General features: G+C 41.8%; 1 protein-coding gene and 1 pseudogene across 3 annotated transcripts in view; one reads left to right on the forward strand and one right to left on the reverse strand.

Moving 5' to 3' along the window:
• The window catches only part of KIAA1549L (KIAA1549 like), a 259,088-nt gene that overhangs the window by 83,931 nt on the left and 154,703 nt on the right, over positions 1-20,454 (forward strand). The gene's annotated exons all lie outside the window — the stretch shown is intronic.
• LOC109381152 (ubiquitin-like) lies at positions 11,618-11,996 on the reverse strand (annotated as a pseudogene).

Below are 20,454 nucleotides of genomic sequence, written 5' to 3' on the forward strand. Positions count from 1 at the left end.
TGGCAACCCATTGCCACAGGGGCTGCAGCCTATGCCGTCGCAGGCGACGCAGCCCAGCTCCAGGTTGAGCTGTTGTTCAGCATCTTAGCTGTAGAGAGCAGTGTCACTGGCCCTCATATGTGAGATCTGAACCGGGGCCCTCTGGCGTCCCAAGCCAGCTCTTAACTAACGCGCCACTTGGCCGGCCCTCCCCATCCCATGTCTTTTAAAATTTATTCTCTGCGCTGCAGGTATAGTGGTTTTTCCAGATGCACATCTGCTTATATCACTTTCCTGCTTATAGCTCCTTGATGGCTTTTGATGGCCTCAGGATAAAGTCCAGGCTTCTGAGTAAGGCTTACTAGAAGCCTCCTTTTTGAGCAGCCCTGCATTTCCTTCCCCCTCAAAGTGCTTGATTCATCTATCTGCGATTTCTATGATGCTCTTAGGATACACTCCATACTCCTTAGCCCCGCATCTTCCTCTGTCCCCAAGTCTTCAGTCCAGCTAAGCTTATTGACCTACAACCGATATACGATTACATGAGAGAATGCAAGCTGAAAATTTTGAGAAGCAGCAGCAGCAGCAATAAGAGAAGAGAAGAGGAGTGGGAAAGGCAGTCTAGAATTTATTGAGATAAGTATGTCGGTATCATTTGGTCTATGATAGAGCATGTTGTGATTAACGTGGAAACAGAACACAAGCAGACCCATGCTAACGAAACAGCTGAAACATTTCTAATAAAAAAGCGCGTCCAGAGAGTGACTAGGGAGCAAATGGAAGGTTCATCTTAGAGTTTGAAGGAGGAATAAGCAGACGGGGTGGTACATGCTGCGTGCTCTCGGTGGTAGGGACAAAGTGGGAGGGCCCCTGGATGGTAGGTTTGCTTAGCTGCAGTCGAAGTTCTACATGGAGAAGAAGTTGGGAAAAACCAAGATGAAGGGCCTTGGCTGCTGGCTGAGTAGTTTGCTGTGAATACCCCAGTGATCTGGACACAAAGCAGAATCCCAAACATCAGCTCTTGAGAACAGAATTGCCATTACTGTGATTCCTTCATTGCTTTCTCTGTCTGGGCAGTGTAGTAGACTCAGGATTTTGTTTCCAGATCAGCTTTAATGAAAATCCATTGTAGGATGAGAGATGCTGGCTTTATTTTGAAAGTGCAGAGGGAAAAAAACGGTGACACTGCAGTGAGTAAGGTATTGACATCTGGAGTCTCACTTGTTTGTCTCAAACGATCCCAGAGTTCAGGTGAACGAGGAGGTGAAAAATCCTGCAGCTAAAAAAGAAAGATGGGGATACAAAAGACAGTTTGGGGAATATAACCAATAATGTTGTAAAGATTTTATAGGGTACCAGATGGACACTTATCTTGTTAGGGAGTCCACTTCATGGGTGGTGTAAATGCCTGACCACTGCAGTGTACACCTGAAGCTGAAGCTGAATAATAATGAATGTCAACTATAATTATATATATATATATATATATATTCACAGGATGTGGAGTACAGCATAGGGAATAGAGTCAGTGGAACTGTAACAGCTATATACGATGTCAGAGGGGTAGTAGATTGGGGGTGGGGAATTATCGCTTTTTGAGGGGTATAAATGTCTACCTATTACATTGTTTTGCACACCTGAAACTAATAAAAAAAATTTAAAAAGGAAAAAAAACACCCCAAAACACAAAATCCTTGTCCTGTGAGCTCCCTTGGGAGTAGAGCATTGAGTGTTCACAGCCACCCTGTCATTCATTCCATGTATGTGTCTACAGCCTTTTCCAGACAGCCACATTTTCCCACTGACAAAACATTTAATTCTCAGTGACATTCCTCCATCATTATAAATAGCAGGGAGTTTTTAATAATTTTTTAAGTGCCAAAGCGTTTCCTGCCCAGTGGGGCTATCGCAGTTTGAGCAAAGCCATTTGGATTCTAAAACAGATCAATGGGTGAGTATTGCACTCGGTTCCTCAAAGAGAACTGCTGATTTTAGCATGTTAGGAAGTTTCACAAGGGTGTACATTTTCCTATTTGTCTCCTGTCAGAAGTTTCCATGGCACCAAAGTTTTTGGGGGGCAGGTGACACTTCAGGGTAGCTCCAATGATCTCTAAAGGTGTCACAAACTTTGAAAAAAAGTTATCAAAAAGAAATTAGTGTCCCTTCACTGTAGCTATGAGGAAATCCCAAGCGCTGGCAAAGAATATTACAGCTAGCACCTGATGTGGCATTTGCGTCATCCCGGACCTGAGCCACACCTGTGGCCTCAGGTCCATCACTGTCACGTGACCTGAAAGGGTGCGTATTGACGGAGCGCTTATCTTCCTCTGTTCTGCCCTTGTATGCTTTCCTGTCCATTGTTTCCCTTTGTACTGGTGAGGGATATGCATTATTAATAAAAGTGGGGGAAAACATCATGTATGCAGTGAGAAGATTAAATGTTGTGAGTGTTGATTAGCATTCTCAGTCCTACTTGAAAACTATATTGTAATGAACTCTTCTCGGCTAAAATACGGCATTACATGATCATAATTCTGGCTTCTGTGGCATTGTAATTTCTGTGAGTATACTTTATTGCTCTCTAGTCCTGGGTGGAATGAAGGTACTGAGCTTATTTCCTTTTTTAAATGTTGTAGGAACATCAACAGTTTTTAAAATGTGCCCAGGAAGGTAGAAGGCGTAAGTGGGAGAGGTTATGTGATCATGCTGTGTTGGGTTTGTGCAGAAGTGGGTCTTTTTTTTTTTTTTAAGCTGAGCCATCCTGCCACCTGTTGGCAGCTCAGCAGCAGCTCAGCTCGGGCCGGGAATCGAACCGCTGTTGCTCAGAGCTCAAACTCTTGAGCGAGCTCTTAACCAACTGAGCCACTCGGCCGGCCCCAGAAGTGGGTCTTGAGTGGAATTTTGTTTCTTAAATAACAGCTTTATTGAGATATAATTTGCATATTGTAAAATTCACCAATTTAAAGTGTACAGTTTAGTGGTTTTTATATATTCACGGAGTTGTCCAACCATCAACACTATCTCATTTTAAAATACTTCCATCACCCCCAAAATGAACTCCATACTTATTAGTCATCACTCCCCATTCTCCCTTCCTCCCTATCCTAGGCAACCACTCATCTAATTTTTGTTTCTGTGGATTAGCCTATTCTGGACGTTTCATGCGACTGCAACCATACAGCATGTGGCCCTTTGTATGTAGCTTTTCTTACTTAACATGACATTTCAGAGGTCTGTCCACATTTTACCAAATTCCAGCACTTCATTCCTTTTTTATTGCTGAATTAATAATCTGTATGTGTGTATAGCACATTTTGTTTATCCATTCATCAGTTGATGGACACTTGGGTTGTTTCCACTTTTTGGCTACTGTGAATAATGCTGCTGTGCACATTCATGTACAAGTTTTTGTGTGGATATATCTTTTCAATTATCTCTAGGAGTGGAATTTCTGGGCCATATGGTAATTCTGGGCTTACTCATTTGAGGAACTGCCAAACTGTTTTCCCAAAGTTCCAAAAGCACCATTTTATATTCCCACCAGTAATTTCTTCACATTATCATCAATACTTGGTATTGCCTGTCTGGTTTTTTTTTTTTCTGTCCTTTTGCCATCCTAGTGGATGTGAAGTGATTTCTCATTGTGGTTTTTATTCTCAGTTCCCTAGTGGCTAATGGTGTAGAGCATCTCTTTTATGTGATTATTGACCACTTGTATGTCATCATTGAAAAAACGTCTAATCAAATCCCTTGCCCATTGAAATTAAAGAAAAAAAGATTTTCTTTTTTAGAGAAGTTGTAAGTTCACAACAAAATTGAGTGGAAAGCGCGAGAGTTTCTACTGGGTTGTCAGAAAAGTCATGATGCATGTTTGCGACAGATGGCACTAGTTCATTTTTGGAAATACTGGAGTCATTCGCATCTATGTTGTTGCAATGTCATTTGACAGCTGACAGTTCTAGCTTCATTCTAAAAAAATTGAGCAATTTGGTTGCGTTTTGGAGATATTACAACAAGTTGAAGATGGAAGACCAAACTGTGCATTTTTGCCATATTTTACTGTTTTACTTCTATAAAGGGAACAACGTGCGTCAAGCTTGTGAAAAGTTGCATAAAGTTTACGGTGACAATGCTCTACAAGAACGTCAGTGCCAATGATGGTTCATGAAATTCCGTGCTGGTGATTTTGATCTCAACGACGCTCCTCGGTCAGGGAGGCCCGCTGAGGTTGATGACGACAAAATAAAAGCATCGATCGAGTCAAACCCACGTTACATGACACGAGAGATTGCAGGAACTTTGAACATCCATCATTCAAGCGTTCACTACCACCTGAAGAAGCTGGGATACGTAAGCAAGCTCGATATTTGGGCTCTGCATGAACTCAAAGAAGTTCATTTGATGGCGCATGTAAACATCTGCAATATGCTCATTAAATGTGAGGAAAACGATCCTTTTTTGAAGCGACTGATTACTGGTGATGAGAAGTGGATTGTTTACAACAATGTGGTGTGCAAGCGGTCTTGGTCCCAACGTGATGATTTGCCTCAAACAACATCAAAAGCAGACATTCATCAGAGGAAGGTTATGCTCTCCGTGTGGTGGGATTTTAAAGGTGTCGTGTTTTTTGAGCTCCTACCAAGGAACCAAACAATCAATTCGAATGTGTACCATCAGCAGTTGGACAGTTTGAATGAATCCATCATCCAGAAACATCCAGAGCTTGTTAATTGTAAAGGAGTTGTGTTCCATCATGACAACGTGAGACCACACACAAGTATGATCACCTGTCAAAAATTATTGGAGCTTGGATGGGATGTGTTCCACACCCACCATGCTCTCCTGACCTTGTGCCATCAGACTTCCACTTGTTTCGCTCTCTTCAAAACTCCTTGCATGGTATAACGTTCAGTTCAGATAAGGCTGTAAATCAGCACCTTGTTCAGTTTTTCGCAAATAAAGACAGGTCCTTCTATGAACGAGGAATTATGAAGCTCACTGAAAGATGGCAAAAGGTTATCGAACAAACTGGGCAATATATCATTGATTGATATTTGTTCTTTATATAAATAAATGACCTTTGAAAAACAGACAAAACACATCATGATTTTTCCGACAACCCAATATATATCCCCTATCCCCATTCACTCATAGCCTCCTAACTATCAGCGTCCTGCACCAGAGTGGTACATTTGTTACAACTGATGAACCTACAGTGACACATCATTATTACCTGAAGTCCATAGTTTACATTAGTCTTCACTCTTGGTGTTGCACATCCTATGGGTTTTGACAGATGTATAATGACACGTACCCACCATTATAGTATTTATTATACAGAATTGTTTCACTGCTCTAAAAGTTCTCCAACTATTCATCTCTCTTGACCCTCTAACTCCTGGCAACCACTTATCTTTTTACTATCTAGTTTTGCTTTCCAGAATGCCACATAGTTAGAATCATATAGTATGTTGCCTTTTCATATTGGCTTCTTTCACTTTGTACTATGCATTTGTTTCCTCCAAGTCTTTTTATGGCTTGATAGCTTGTTTCTTTTTAGTGCTGAATAATAATCCATTGGATGTACCACAGTTTATTTATCCACTCACCTACTGAGGACATCTTGGTTGCTTCCAAATATCTGTGTGCAGGTTTTTGTGTAAACATAACTTTCCAACTCATTTGGGTAAATATAACAGAGCACAATCGATAGATCATATGATAATAATATGTTTAGTTTTGTAAGAAATTTCCAAACTGTCTTCCATAGTGACTGTGCCATTTTGCATTCCCACTAGAAGTAAATGAGAGTCCCTGTTGCTCACCATCCATGCTAACGTTTGATGTTGTCAATGTTTTGGATTTTTGTTATTCTCATAAGTGTGTAATGGTATCTTGTCACTTCTTTCATTCATATTAAAGTTGATTTATTTGAGGGCCGGCTGAGTGGCTCAGTTGGTTAAGAGCTCACTCAAGAGTTTGAGCTCTGAGTAACAGCGGTTCAATGCCCGGCCCGAGCTGAGCAGCCGCTGTGCTGCCAACAGGTTTGCAGGATGGCTCAGCTTACAAAAAAAAAAAATTGTACCTAAAGTTGATTTATTTGTCTTTTTATTGTTGAGTTGTAAGAGCTCTTTATTTATTCTGGATACAAATCCCTTATCAGATATCTGATTTGCAAATGTTTTCTCCTGTTCTTTGGGATGTTTTCTCACTTTCTTGAATGTATCCTTTGAAGCACAAATATTTTTGAGTTTATGAAGTTCAGTTTATCTATCTTTTTTGTGTGTTACTTTTGCTTTTGGTGTCATATCCAAGAAACCATTGCCTAATCGAAGATCATGAAGATTTAGTGCTATGTTTTCTTCTAAGAGTTTTATAGTTGGTGCTGTTACATTTAGATTGATGTATTTTGAATTAATTTTTATGTGTGGTGTGAAGTAGGAATCCAACCTCATTCTTTTACATGTGCATATCTAGTTATCCCAGTACCATTTGTTGAATTGGTAATTCTTTTCTCTTGATGGTTTTAGCACCCGTGTAAAAAAATCAATTGACCATAAATGTAAGGGTTTATTTTTGGACCCTCAATCCTAGTCCATTGATCTACATGTTTATTCTTTTACGAGTACCACAATCTTGATTACTGTAGCTTTGTGGTTAGTTTTGAAATCAAGAAGTGTGAGTCCTCTGATTTTTTTTTTAAAGATTGTTTTGGCTCTTTTGGGTCCCTGTCTGTCACTCCCAGGAAATATCCTTAAAGAGAAGAGGCACCCTATCTCTGCCTTCTTCTTTTTCCTGAATGACTTATAGAACCAACAAAGTGGCTAAATTTGCCACCAAGGGGAAGAATCTGAGATAGCCCACTCAGCTGCAGGCACTGTAGACAGGGGAGAGAGACCTTGATATCATGAGTCTGAGGAGTTTCAAAGAAGCCTTGAAAAGGGCTTTCAGCTCCCCTAGGCTGTGAAAAGTTGGGGGGTGGTAGGGGTGTTCCATGACATTTCACTCAGAATGCAAGAAACCTACTGAAACACCTGTGTTACCATGGACACCTGGACGAACCACTAAATCACACCACAGCAGTACCATGTTCATTTGCTATCCCCTCCATCAGCCACCAACCCTGCTCCCTTCCTGCAACCAGAATCTTAAGTGGAAGTGGCACTCTAGCATTAAAAACTCCACTCAGTCCAAAAATAAACCCAGAGCTGGAATGCAGGGTCCTACTATCCTGCTGCTCTGCTCGCCTTAGAATACTGCCTCAGGATCAAGATGGCTGCTTGAGCTCTCTGCATCACGTATGCATTTCTTTCAGCAGGAAAAAGAAAGAGACAAAGACAAGGGTGCCTCTTCCCTTTAAGGACACATTCTGGAAGTGACAGATAACACTTCCATTTATATTTAATTGAACAAATCTTAGTCATATAGCCACACAAAGGAGACTAGGAACTGTAATTCCAAGGGCCATGTGCTGATCTAAAATAAGAGTGTTCTAATACTAGGGGAAAATGGAAATGGGCATTAAGGAAGATAGCCAGAGCCTCTGCCATATACCCCAAGGACAGAGATGTAAGATCTCAGATTCTAGAGAGGCCAGTGAGGACAGATGAGAATAGCTGCTGCCTCCCACATCAAAAAATTTCTTTCAAGTCTCTTACTTTTAATTTTAACATTCTGTGCACATTTTGCACCATAGTTCATAATATACCCAAGTTTCTTAAACTGTAAAATCTAATAAGGAAAATCAATGCTTTGGAAAGATTTGCCATGGTTAGTTGCTGAGGTTTCATCCATTTCCCACCATGCCTCTGCTTACCACCAGGACTGCATTTCCAGGTTGAGAAGCAGGGCTTTCTCTGGACTTGGCAATACTGCTTCACTCCCAGGAAGGCTGGCTTTAGGGTCATGAGGCTCTGTGAGAGCTAGCATTTAGGGACTTCAGATTTCAATACATGACCATGAGCAAGAGTAGGGGCTGTCTTTGGAGACAGACACCCCATAATTGTCAAAGCTGAAGCACAGTGCAGGATATAAAGTGGGACCACAAGGTATGGTTTTTGAAAGAACAAAAGACCAAGTGAATTAACAGTGCACCTTCAGTGCAGACTTGCATGGCTGTGGTTGTAGTGTCTTTGGGAGGCTTTTCTGATGTTTGTTCGCTTTAACCCATCAAGTAGTTATTGAGCATCTATTACATGCCAAGAAATCAAGGATTTGGGCAAATCAAAGATGACTAACCATGGTGCCTACCTTCAAGGAGCTTCCATCTAGTTGGAAAGATACGAAGCCAAACAAAAATTTCAATATAGAGTATTAAGTGGTGAGGATGCACATAGGAAGGGCATGTGAACAATTTGGGAGAACAGGGGATACTTTCTGGAGGAGATGATGCCCAAGGCAAGTCTTAAAGGTCTCCTAGGAATCATCTTGGCATTGGGGAGGAAGAGAGAAAAGCATGTGTGAAAGTTCATTGGGAGAGGAACCATCAATAAAGTGGCCAGAATGTAGTTATCTTCTCAAGTCCCCTGTTTTATCACCTTTCTCCTTTGGCCAACAGCATTCTATAGTTCTCTTTGCCTGAGGAACGTGGTCCCCACTTCTGATCATGGCGTTGAAGGCTCTCCACCCATTTGGTCTCATACCCATGCTCCATTTTAGTCATATCAGATTATCCCCCATTTCCTGAACTCATTCCTCGTTCTCCCATCTTGGCTGACTAGTCTGTACCTAGGATAACCTTTCCTATCTTCTCCACTGGTCAAATCTTACCCCTTTTAGGAAGTCCTAACTAAGATATCACCTTGTTTTTGATGCCTTCCATTGTCCTGATTGGACTTGCTTTGCCTGCTTCTGTGGTTCTAGAGTTTTCATATCTATTAGCACAGATCACATTCTATCTTACACCACAGTCATATACCTGTTTACTTGCCCATTAATCTTCTGTGAGCAACTTGGGGACAGGGATGCCAGGCTGATTTATCTTTATGTCACACATGGTGGCTGCCACACATGGGATTCTTCCTAAAAGAGCAGCATGATGCAGCACCCATGTTAGACTCAAGTCTGGGTTCAACCCTTTACACTGGAATAAATGCTGTGCCTTGGGGAAACCCTTTGACCTCCCTGGCCTCCCAACTTGCTCATTTGTCAAAGAGAGATAGCGATACCACTTTGAGGAACAGGTTGGATGATTAAACAAAATAAGAGAAGTGAAGTGTATGGCATAGACACTGGCACAGAGCAGATGCCTAGTAAGCGCCTGTCAAATGAAATGGCATTGCTCCTCAGGTTCTTTAGGTTCTGCTCTTTCCAGGATAGGGGTGTTAGGGCCTGTCATCTTCGTAAGCACTCTTGTGTGAGGAATGGTGTAGGAATTCTAATTATTTGGTGCTGTAGACTATTTATTTTAATTAAGGAGGGCTGCCATATTTGAAAATTTCAGGGGAGTATCCAAGCAAATTGAAAGTCTAGCAGAATATGTAGCAGGGTGTGTAGTGTTGAAAACCCCGGGTGAGTGGATTTGCTGGTTGCTGCTGTGGAGCTGTGAACATTAAAAGCAGTGAGGGTGGAGAGGCAGCCACGTCTTGTTCTCCTGCAGTAATTTTCTGAGCAGAGAGGGTTAGGGCTGCATATATCCATTAACCCATAATTCCTTGCCTTTTTTTCTTTTCCATGTAGCCCTGAGCCATATAAGGAAGAGATAGTCTTGCTTCGTCTGGTTCCGTGGCTGTTCGTGTATGGATATATAACTTATTAATCTTGTTCAAAAAAGGAATTTGCTGTGGTGAGTTGTAAATACAGCATATCTCCCTCCAGTGTAGTGGATCTAAAGCAGAGGTACATATCAGAATTGCCTGGGGAACTTTTGAAATATACAGACTCCCTGCCTTGCCTCCAGGTTGTGACTCATTCAATCTGGGGTGGGCCTGGGCACATCTTGAACCTTCAAAAATTCCCCAGATGTGTGCATCCCGGCTTAAGAAACTTTGATCTAGACTTCCCAAGTGGCCTTTTAAAACCTGGAAACTCCACACAACTGGCCGGAGTGACAGCCTGAGTGAGAGATAACAAGTTTGAATGCCACTCAGGAAATCTATTACTGTGCTGAAATTGGCAAGGCGCCAAGCTGGTAGCTTTAAAAGGAACGAGAATCTGCAGTTTTGTTGAAAGAGGAGTTTACTCTGCAATCAGGGGACTCAGTTAATGAGCATGTATTATAGACCACGGTGATTAGGGAATGAATGAGCATGTATTATAGACCATGGTGATTAGATGAATGAATGGGATGGGGTGTGCTCATTGAGAAGACTCGTCTTCATCTCTCACTGTGGACAACAGAGAGGCTGGGGCCAGATGTTGGGTTAGATACACCAAAGGTCAAGTTCAGAGAGGTTATCCAAGAAAAGGAGGAGTAGGTAGGTGCTATAAGGCCAGAATCCAGAGCATTTTTGATGTAGTGATCTTTTAAAAATGAGTCAGGTCATGTCACCTTTTTGCCTAAAACTCTCCAATGGATTCCCATTGTACTTACAATGAAATCCAAACTCTGTACTATGGCCTATTGGCACCTGCCTGTCCTCTCCCCTACCCGCCCCCCATCTCTGTATGGCTGGATCCTTCTCATGTAAGGCTCAGATGTCACCTTAGCTAGGTCTTCCTTTTACACTTGTTGAAAATAACTTCCCTCAGTGTCACTTTGAAACACATTACCTTATTTTATCTTTGCTTTCTCATAGAACTTATCACATGTAAAAATGTCTCATCTATTCATTTACTTGTTTACTTGTTTGCTTATCTGTTATCTGTCTCTTCCATAGGAACGCAGTTTCCATGAAAGCAGACCTGTGTGTCTGCTTCGATTCTGTATCCCTGGCACTTGAATAGTGGTAGGCACAGAGTAGGAACTCAATAAATAAGTGATTGATTGAATGAATGAATGAATGAATGAATGCAGATCTCAAGTCAGTAAACTGGAGGCCAGAGGGTGGGGGCCCAGACTGAAGTCCTAGCAGTTCAGGGTCAAAAGCAGTAACATGTGAGAGCCAGGTCAGCTAAGAGGGGAGCAAAGCCATCTCCTCCAGAGGAGTCTCCCTACAGCCTCCTTGGTGGGACCTGAGCCCAAGGGAAGGAACTGTGTCCACTGGGTAGAATGGTCCCCCTCACTTTAGGCTCCCTGGGGAGGGGAGTCAGCCAGTGTGACTCTGACACCTCAGAGACATTGAATGTACATTTAACAAGATGTAGAAACCCAGTGAGGTATGACTCACAGAAATGTTCTCTCTGACCTTCTGCCCAGTGGGGTGGAGCACAATACATTTCAAGATGTAAGATGTATAATGTGTGGTTTTTTGAAAGGCACTGTGATGAATATTTTTTATAGGAGTGGCCTCTGCGGGTTGCCCAAACACACAGACAGACAGACAGACAGACAGACAGACAGACAGACACACACACACACACACACACACACACACACACACACACCTGTTTGTACAGAATTCTCTTTGGCAAACTCCTCACTCACTTTTTTTTTTTTCTTACTGCTCCAGTCAACGAAAGGGAAACTTTATTGAAACTCCAGAACCCAGGGGTTTGAGTAAGAGGCCGCCCTGTGGGCCAAGGAGGTGGTGAAGGGGCCTTATTTGACCTTCTTGGGGCGGTGGTTGGTGTGGTCACACTTCCTACGGCAGTTGACAGCACGGGGTTGTAGGTGAGCGTAACACTTGCGGCAGATCATCTTGTCACAGTTGTACTTCTGGACAAGCTGGCGGAGGGAAGCCTCAATGATACCGCCCCACAGATGGAGCACCAAGTGCAGAGTGGACTCTTTCTGGATATTATAGTCTGAGAGAGTGTGACCATCCTCCAGCTGTTGGCCCCACAAAAATCAGACTCTGCTGGTCAGGTGGGATGCCCTCCTTGTCTTGGATTTTAGCTTTGACATTCTCAGTGGTGTCAGGCTTGACCTCGAGTGTGATGGTCTTGCCTGTCAGGGTCTTCACAAAAATCTGCATCTCTGCATCTGTTGGGGTGGCTGCTCTGCTACCTCATTGAAAAGAAAGAACCCCTCCTCACTTTTTGAGCTGCATTAAGGTACCGCTTGCTTTGGGAGCCACTGGGAGCCAGGAACCACTCTGGGAACCACCTTTGGATTTGGTGATCCCTTTAGATTTTCTGTCTGAGCACATCCTGCCCTCCGGGATTGTCAGTTACCTGCTGTCTCCCACACCAGCCCAGAACTGTGACTCCTCAAAGGACTGTTTGTCTTTATATCCCTGTTACCCAGTACAGTGGCTGACCCAGCAAGTATATATAATATGTGTTTGCTAAATGCACAAATGTGTGCACACAGCACTGTAGGAACATATTTCAGCTTTGTTTAAGTGTATGGAACCAGGGAACAGGTCCAGGGGCACAGGGCACCTGCTCTACTGAAATAGTGTGTGGTGTGGTGGTGTGGAAACCTGTGAACCACAGATAAGATGAGCAGGCCACATTTGGACAGCGGGCCAGGGTCCAGCCAGAGAGGATGTTGGCTTGTCGTATAGAAGGGCAAGGCTTGAATTTTTCTTTGGGATTGAGTTCCTCACAATAAAAGGGCACAGAGGGGAAAATAACTCCAACAACACTGAAGTCATTGTCTTCAGCGGCATGCAGATAGATCCCCCTGACCTTGAACTCACTGATGACATGGTACCATTGCACTACCACCTGCAGTCCTGCAGCAGCAGCTGCCAAGGAAACCATGCTAACGGGGCTCTGAGAGAGGCGAGTTTTACTCTAGCCTGACAGGCATGGCTGGCTTTGCAGCCCTCAGAATGGGCAAGGATTTCTGCAAAGCTGTGTCTGTAGAGACTGCAGTTTTGTTTTGGAAAAAACACAAATTGGCCTGAGCTGGTTGAGGGGAGAAACAGAGAGAAAGAGGGTTTGCAGGCTTTACAGAACTGTGATAACCACATGGGGTAGATTTTCTGAGCCAACAGGCTCTGACTGCAGAAGGCTGCATAGCAACAAGGGAGGGTGGATGGGGAGTCCTCCATGTCTGTCCTTGTAAAGAGCTGGCTACAGATAGTAATGGCATTTTCCCATATGATTTTTGTATTGTCCTTCATGTAATCTATGATTTTGCTTTATATGGACTGATAGAATGACCACAGTCCCAAGCCCTTTACTTGAACTATCTCATTTACCCTCACAATTTTATTGTCCCCATTTTCACAAATGAGGAAACTGAGACTTGGAGAGGCTAAGCAGGCTGTCCCTAAAGTCACCCAGTTAGTAAATGACAGAACCAGTATTTGAACCCAAGGCAGCTAAAGATGTATATGAGATATATAGGAATCTGCAAAACTACAGTTGTTTTTTTCAGCGGTGATCATTATCATGTCTTTGTCCCCTTTGCCTTTGTTTGGGTGGAGAAGACACATAGCCAAGGGCATGGAAGTGGAAGCTTTCTGTGGATTTGCCACCTGGGGTCTGGAGAAGCTTGGGAGCCTTGGGTAGAAACTGTCATCTGGGAGGCTCTGAGGCGAGGCCAGAGACCACCCAGGAGCTGCCACCTGGCCTTTCCTTGAGGATCTGGGGTTGGTCAGCGTTAGAAAGAAAAGCCGGAAGATGGAATTTACAAGTGTCTTGTTGAGGGATGAGATCGAGAGACATCCAGGCTGAGAGAGGGTTGGTGAAGACTGAAAATAAATATTTGACCCAAAAGTAAGGCAGCAGTGGGCAGGAGGTCTGGGCTGATAAGCTGGTCCTTGAAGTGGCTGAACCAAAGAGAAAGAGCAGGAAGTGCCAGGAATAGAATGGAGTGTCAGTGGGAAATTTTAAGAGTTGAATTTGAAAATCTGAAATGAAAGCAGCATTGGGGATAAGAGAAGGCTCTCAGGTGAACTGACATAAAAGAGAGATCTTGTGATTCTCAAACCTTTTCTCCTATTGTTAAGAGCATAACCCTAGGTGTGGAAATTGAATTGAGGTGTGTGCTTTTAGCAGAATTGTTGGGAGGGAAAAACAGGAGCCAATGCTGGTCCCATTTCGATAGAGAATTAAAGTGATTTTAAAAGAGAAGAAGAGAAGAAAAGGTGGGAGTGTCAGGAGCGAGCAAGGGTGGGAGAAGAGAGGCTGAGCATTCTACCAGGGTCTCCATTTAAAAGTTATAATAGATTCACTATGTTGTACACCTGAAGCTCGCAGAATATTGTATGTCAACTGCAATTGAAAAATTAAAAAATTAATTAAAATAAAAAATAAATATTGTAACATGTTTAGCAGGCAGGAGCTTGTTCCAAAAGACTGGGCTACAAGAAACATCCTATTAGCTTATTTTCCTACATCAAATTAAATTTGGCTGCCAGCCTTCAGGGTTGAAGGGAGATTCGTATTAATGGTGTGTGTGTGTGTGTGTGTGTGTGTGTGTGTGTGTGTTTTAACAGCTTTGTTGACATATAATTCACATACCATACAATTCATCCTTGATAATGTATAATATAATTCAATGACTTTTAGTAGATTCACAGAGTTATGCCACCATTACAAATTTAGAACATTTTCATTACTCTAAAATGTACTCTTGTACTCATTAGCAACCCCACAATCCTCTTAGCCCTAGGTAACCACAAACCTACTTTCTGTCTCTATGGATTTACTTATTCTGGACTTTTTAATAAATAGAATCACACAATATATAGTCCTTTGTGACTGGCTTCTTTCACTCAGCATAATGTTTGCAAGGTTCATCCATGTTGTCGCATGTAGCATGTGCCACTTCATTCCTTTTTATGGCTGAGTGATATTCCATTGTGTGGATACGCCTCCCTTCATTTATGCATTCACCAGTTGATGGACATTTGGGTTGTTTCCACTCTTTGGCTATTAGGAATAATGCTGCTAAGACCATTTGTGTACAAGTTTTTATGTGGATCTATGTTTGCATTTCTCTTTGATATATAGCTAGAAGTGTAATTCCTGGGTCATAGGGAATTCTCTGTTTGGGGTGTTGTGTTTTATTTTTAAGGTTGTAACAGAGTTACAAGTGGTTACCCATAATTTTGAAAGTTACTGGTTCTGCTATTTCCCGTGAACTCGTCGTCCCTCTGTGCCAAACTGCAGTGGAACATCCACTTTTTGGCAAGGCTGGAGTGCTTACGGCTCCATTCCCTAGCAGCCACGCGCCATCCCCATAAGAAGCACAGCTTCTTCCTAGGCTATCACATGGAAGGAGGAATCCACCTTTGCTGCTACTTAAAGGACATGGTACCATCACTAAATCTACCATCAGTACCTTACTATTTTTCCCCTATAAGTGTGCCAGCATTGAGTTTCCCTATTTGTGTTTTAGCTTAATGTGTTTCAGTGATGTCTTAAAGTTGTTTTAGTTTGTTTTGCTGTAATGGCTAAACATTTCTCTATTTTTTTTTCCCGTTTAGATTTCCTTTCAGTTAAGTGGACCATCTTCTCTGGCCCACTTAATGAATAGAACCTGAGCTTTTTGTGTATATTTGGATCAGTTCTTTATATGTACTATTTGGAATAGTGAAAATTTTATCAGTTACATTTGTCACATTTCCACATTAGTTTTTATATATTTATTTTTCAAACCCATTGATTCTCTCTCTCTCTCTCTCTCTCTCTCTCTCTCTCTCTCTCTCTCTCTCTTTCTTTAGTTGTAAGGCATTCTCTTATCTTTACTTTTCATTTATAATATAATTTAGGTAGCTTTAATACATAATTAAATTTAGATAATTTAGATAGTTTTAATACATAATTCATTGCTGGGTTTGAAATTTGTTCTTTTATATCACCAGAACCTAAGGTACAATAAATCATTTTTATTTAAGTTGGCATTTAACCATAGTTCTTTTTTCCACTTTTACCTTGCTTCTAATATGTCATTTATTACATTTCTTTAATAGTTTGAGTTCTGTTTCTGAAGTGTATGTAAGCCCACTGATACATGTGTTTTTAATACAGCTCCATACAATTTTGGTAACTGTAGCTTTATAGTTTACAATCCAGTAGGATGGCTCCACCTTCATTTCTTTAAAAAAAAAAAGTCTGTTATTCCTTATTTCTCCAGAAGAGTTTTACTATATACTTGTCTGGTTCTAGAAAGTGTTCCAATAGGTCTTAGTAGATATTGGATTAATTTGTAAGTCGATATAGGATATATATTCCTTTCTACCACCTGAATCAGCTCTATGCCCTTAACTGTCCCTTCACAGCCCGTAGGCTAATCCCATGTCCCCTGTAATGCCCAGTCCCCTTGCCTCCTCTTTCTCTCAGAGAAAGTAGGACATTGACCCTTGGAACAGGGAGCATCACTCCATTTATTCAAGTTTTCTTTATTTCTCTTAACAGAATTTTACAATTTTAAGTTAAAAGAATATACAGGTACTTAATGTTTTGTATTATTATTGCAAATAGCATTTCCCCCCGACTTTTTATTTCTTAAGCTGCCTGGTACTAGTATAAGGAAAGCTTATTGATATTTGAGGATTTATTTTTATATCCACAATTTTGAGCAAGTCACTTACTGGTTTAATTTCCTTGAATTTTCTAGGAATATAAACATGTCATCTGGAAATACTAATACTTCTGTTTTATTTTTTTCACCATCTTTGCACTTGATTTTTTTTCTGGAATAGTTATCTGCTAATATTTCTAGAGCTAGGTTAAATAGAAATGGGGACAATGGGACATTGCTGTTTTGTTTCTATTGGGTATAAAACTGATGCTTCACAATAAATATGCTTATCCTTTCCACTAGGCTGAGATAGAAACCGTTTAAAAAATTAATTAAAAATTAATGCTGCATTCCACTGTGTTTTTGTTGGCACACATTTAATAATTATATGTATCTCAGGACTTTCTGTCTTTGAATATGCTACATTATTTTTTAAATTTGTATTAGATTTACATGACTGGGACAAACTATGCTTGATTATTAATGATTTTAAATATTCAGTATTTTCCTGTTATTTTCATAAGAGAGATAAACCACTAACCAGTTACCGTTTCCCCATCTCCTCCCTTTTTCTTTCTCCCCCATTCTTCTTTCTCCTGTCATCTTCTCTCTTCCCCTTTCCTCCTTTCCCTCCCCTCTCTTTGTCCCCAATCCTGTCCCCTCCTCTCCATTCCTCTTCTTTTCCCTCCCTCCTCTGCCCCCAACTCCATCCATTGCTCCTGGTGTGCCTTGTCAGATTTCGGTGTCAAGGCCTTTACTTCGTAAACTAACCTGGTGAGTTCGAGACTATGAAATCCTTTATATAATAAGTGGGTTAGAGTAATTCTCCTGTGAGTGCAGTAGTAACAGGCACCTTATTTGGTAGTAGACAAGGGAATTAAAAGTTGTGCAGGATAATCCTACATTCTGGGGTGCCCTTTGGGAGATTAATACCCCAACCTTGAGTAGAAAGACTTTGGAGGGTGATATGGGTAGGCAGACTACCCAATGGTTGGATACATTCACCTAGAGAGAGTAGAACATAACACTTATAGATGGGAAAGTGGTATTGTGAAGGTAGACTTGGTCCTGTCTGGTATACCACTGGGCATGATAGGTAAAGAGGCAGGACAGACATAGATGTTTTCTGTTCTCACACCTTCTCTATCCCTGGTAGTTATCTTTCCAACCAAGGAATTTTGCGTAGCCATTTGGTCCTGGCATTTGGGGTCTGAAATACATTCTTCTCGGTCAGGTACTGTCCATGGTGTGCAGGCTGCATATGGCTTCATTTTGGGTAGCTCCTTCCCAGACTCTTCTTTTTTCCTAAGTGTGAACAGTGGAATCCTAAGGTTATTCTTTTCATTTCAACCTTAGCTCTCAATTTTGGGGCAGCTCATGGATCTTGTTTTGAATTTCAAGTTTAGAAAGCTATTAAGTGGGAATCTCCTGAACTCTATTTGACTTCAATCCTCGGCCTAACTCTGCAGCTCTACTGATTGACATGTCTACATGGAGATTGTCTTTCGGAAGAGGGTTGAGGACCATTGCCTTTAATAGCTGCCCTCTTATGATCTCCTTGTTGCTGCATTTGTTTTTCTTTTTTCTCCTGGTGCCTCTGTCACATGATGTGCATCTTCATTCTGTTTGCAGTTGTGGCTCTTTCTGCTGTGTTGGAGACAGTGTGATGTGTTGTTATTAGCAAGGGCTCTGTAGCCAGACTGCCTGGGTTCTAACACCAGCTCTACCACTTAAAGTCAGAATGACTTTGGCCAGTTATTTGACTCCTATATGGATGTTAAATAACTTCTCTAACTATATGATGGGACTCATGACCAGTTTCTTCACAGAGTGAATAATATCCACGTATAAGGCTTTGCACAATGCCTGACAAGGATGGAGTATTTTATAAATACTAGCTGTAGCTATATTGTTACCATCCACTGGTGTGGTAAAGCTGTAAATTAGCTTTTCTGTGGTTCTTTATGTTCTCCATTTAAAAAGTCTGACTCCAATTAAAATGTGTGTGTTTTTCCCATTCCGCCAAGCCATTCTCTGACACCAGCTGGGTGTCCTATAATTAAACTCAATTCTGACATTATCAACCCAGAGATAGTATCAGATTTCACAGGTTAAGGGCTCAGTCCCACAAGATTGCCCTCATTTCAGATGCCTGTCACAAGTCCAGGTGGTTACCTACACTTCTGCCCAACTGGCTATAAATCAGAGGTTCCCACAACCTCCTCCTTGGGTTTGATTAATTTGCTATAGAGGCTCTCAGAACTCAGGAAACCTGTTTACTCACTAGATTACAGGTTTATTACAAAAGATATGAAAGGATACAAATCAACAGCCAGATGAAGAGATACATAGGGCGAGGTTCCAAATAATGGAGCTTCTGTCCTTGGGGATTTGGGGGCCTGGCATGATGGCTTGTGGGAGCCATTGATTAAATCATTGGCCAGTAGCGATTGATTCAACCTCCAGCCCCTCTCCCCTCCCCAAGGTCAGGGGGGTAGGTGGGACTGAAATTTTAACCCTTTAATCATATCATGGTTGGTGTTCCTGGCAACCAGCCCCATCCTTAGATGAGGTTCAAAAGTCACCTCATTACATAAGATATGCCTTTATCCCTCTCATCACTTAGGAAATTACAGAGGTTTTAGGAGCTCTGTGCCAGGGACAGAGTGAAAACCAAATACTGTTGACCTTTGAACAACATGGGTTTGAACTGCATGGGTCCACTTATACTTGGATTTTTTTCAACTTCTAAACAGACAACGTTAACTTATAGTATTGATAAATACAGCACAGTACTGTAAATGTATTTTTTCCTTATGATTTTTTAATAGCATTTTCTTTTTACTAGCTTAGTTTATTGTAAGAATATGGTATATAATGCCAATAATGTATAAAATATGTGTTAATAAACTTTATGTTATTGGTAAGGCTTCCTGTTAACATTTGGCTATAATAGTTAGGTTGAGAACTCAGGTTCTCAACTGCACGGGGTGGGAGGGGGGTCATCAGCGCCCCTAACCCCCATGTTGTTCAAGGGTCAACTATATATATTTCTCGTTATAAATCATAGTATCACACTGTTGGGTCAGTGTTGTTTGCTTACCCTCTTTTTTTTTCAGTCCCTCTTAAGAGGTTATAAGTTTACTGTAGTATTTCTATTGCCCAATCTTGCTTTGATAATTCATTTATTTCTGCTTCTTTAAAATGCGTAGTCATGCACCATATTCCTACTGGCCTTCAGAAAGCACCAAGCTGGTATCCTGATCAGGACCAATTGTTTGGGATCAACTTCCCCGCCTTGATTTGATGGCAATAAACTTGGGTTCCTTTTTTATCGCCCTGGGTCAGAAGGTCTTCCTTCCCCACAGCTGTGACAGCTGCCACTGGCCTAGCGCAGGTAACTTCTTTTTTTGCCACTCACAGTCCAGCATCTTGACCCTTACGAGTAAAGTTGGGACTTAGTTTATTATTGGAGCCTTGGTGCTTCTCATCCTCAGGTAAGGGCTCCATATCCTAACACAGCTTGTCCATTGGAAAACTTGGACCAAAGAGGGGAGCATTTGGTCATCTTGCCAACTCGCCCTTTGAAGTCAACAAAGCTTTTGAGGACCTGTGTCTTTTAAGATTGATTTCAGATCATATCTTGCTTGATTTTATTATTGTGTCCATTGGTTTAAAACATCTGACTTTTGGGCTGGCTGAGTGGCTCAGTTGGTTAAGATTTGGCTTAAGAGCACAAGCTCTGAGCAACAGGGTCACTGGTTCGATTCCCACATGGGCCAGTGAGCTTCACCCGAGCTGAGCTGCCACTGAGCTGCCAACAGGTGGCAGGATGGCTCAGCTGGTGAGAGCACGTGCTCCTAATGATGAGATTGCCTGTTCAATGGTGGGCTATGCCCACCCACGACTGGTACTGAACTCGGCACCTTGAGCTGAGCTGCCGCCCAGATGGCTCAGTGGATAGAGTGTGTGCTCTTAATAGCAAGGTTGCCGGTTCAACTCCTGCATGAAAA

The sequence above is a fragment of the Hipposideros armiger genome, unplaced genomic scaffold (genome assembly GCF_001890085.2).
Source record: "Hipposideros armiger isolate ML-2016 unplaced genomic scaffold, ASM189008v1 scaffold_44, whole genome shotgun sequence".
In the NCBI taxonomy this organism is placed as follows: domain Eukaryota; kingdom Metazoa; phylum Chordata; class Mammalia; order Chiroptera; family Hipposideridae; genus Hipposideros; species Hipposideros armiger.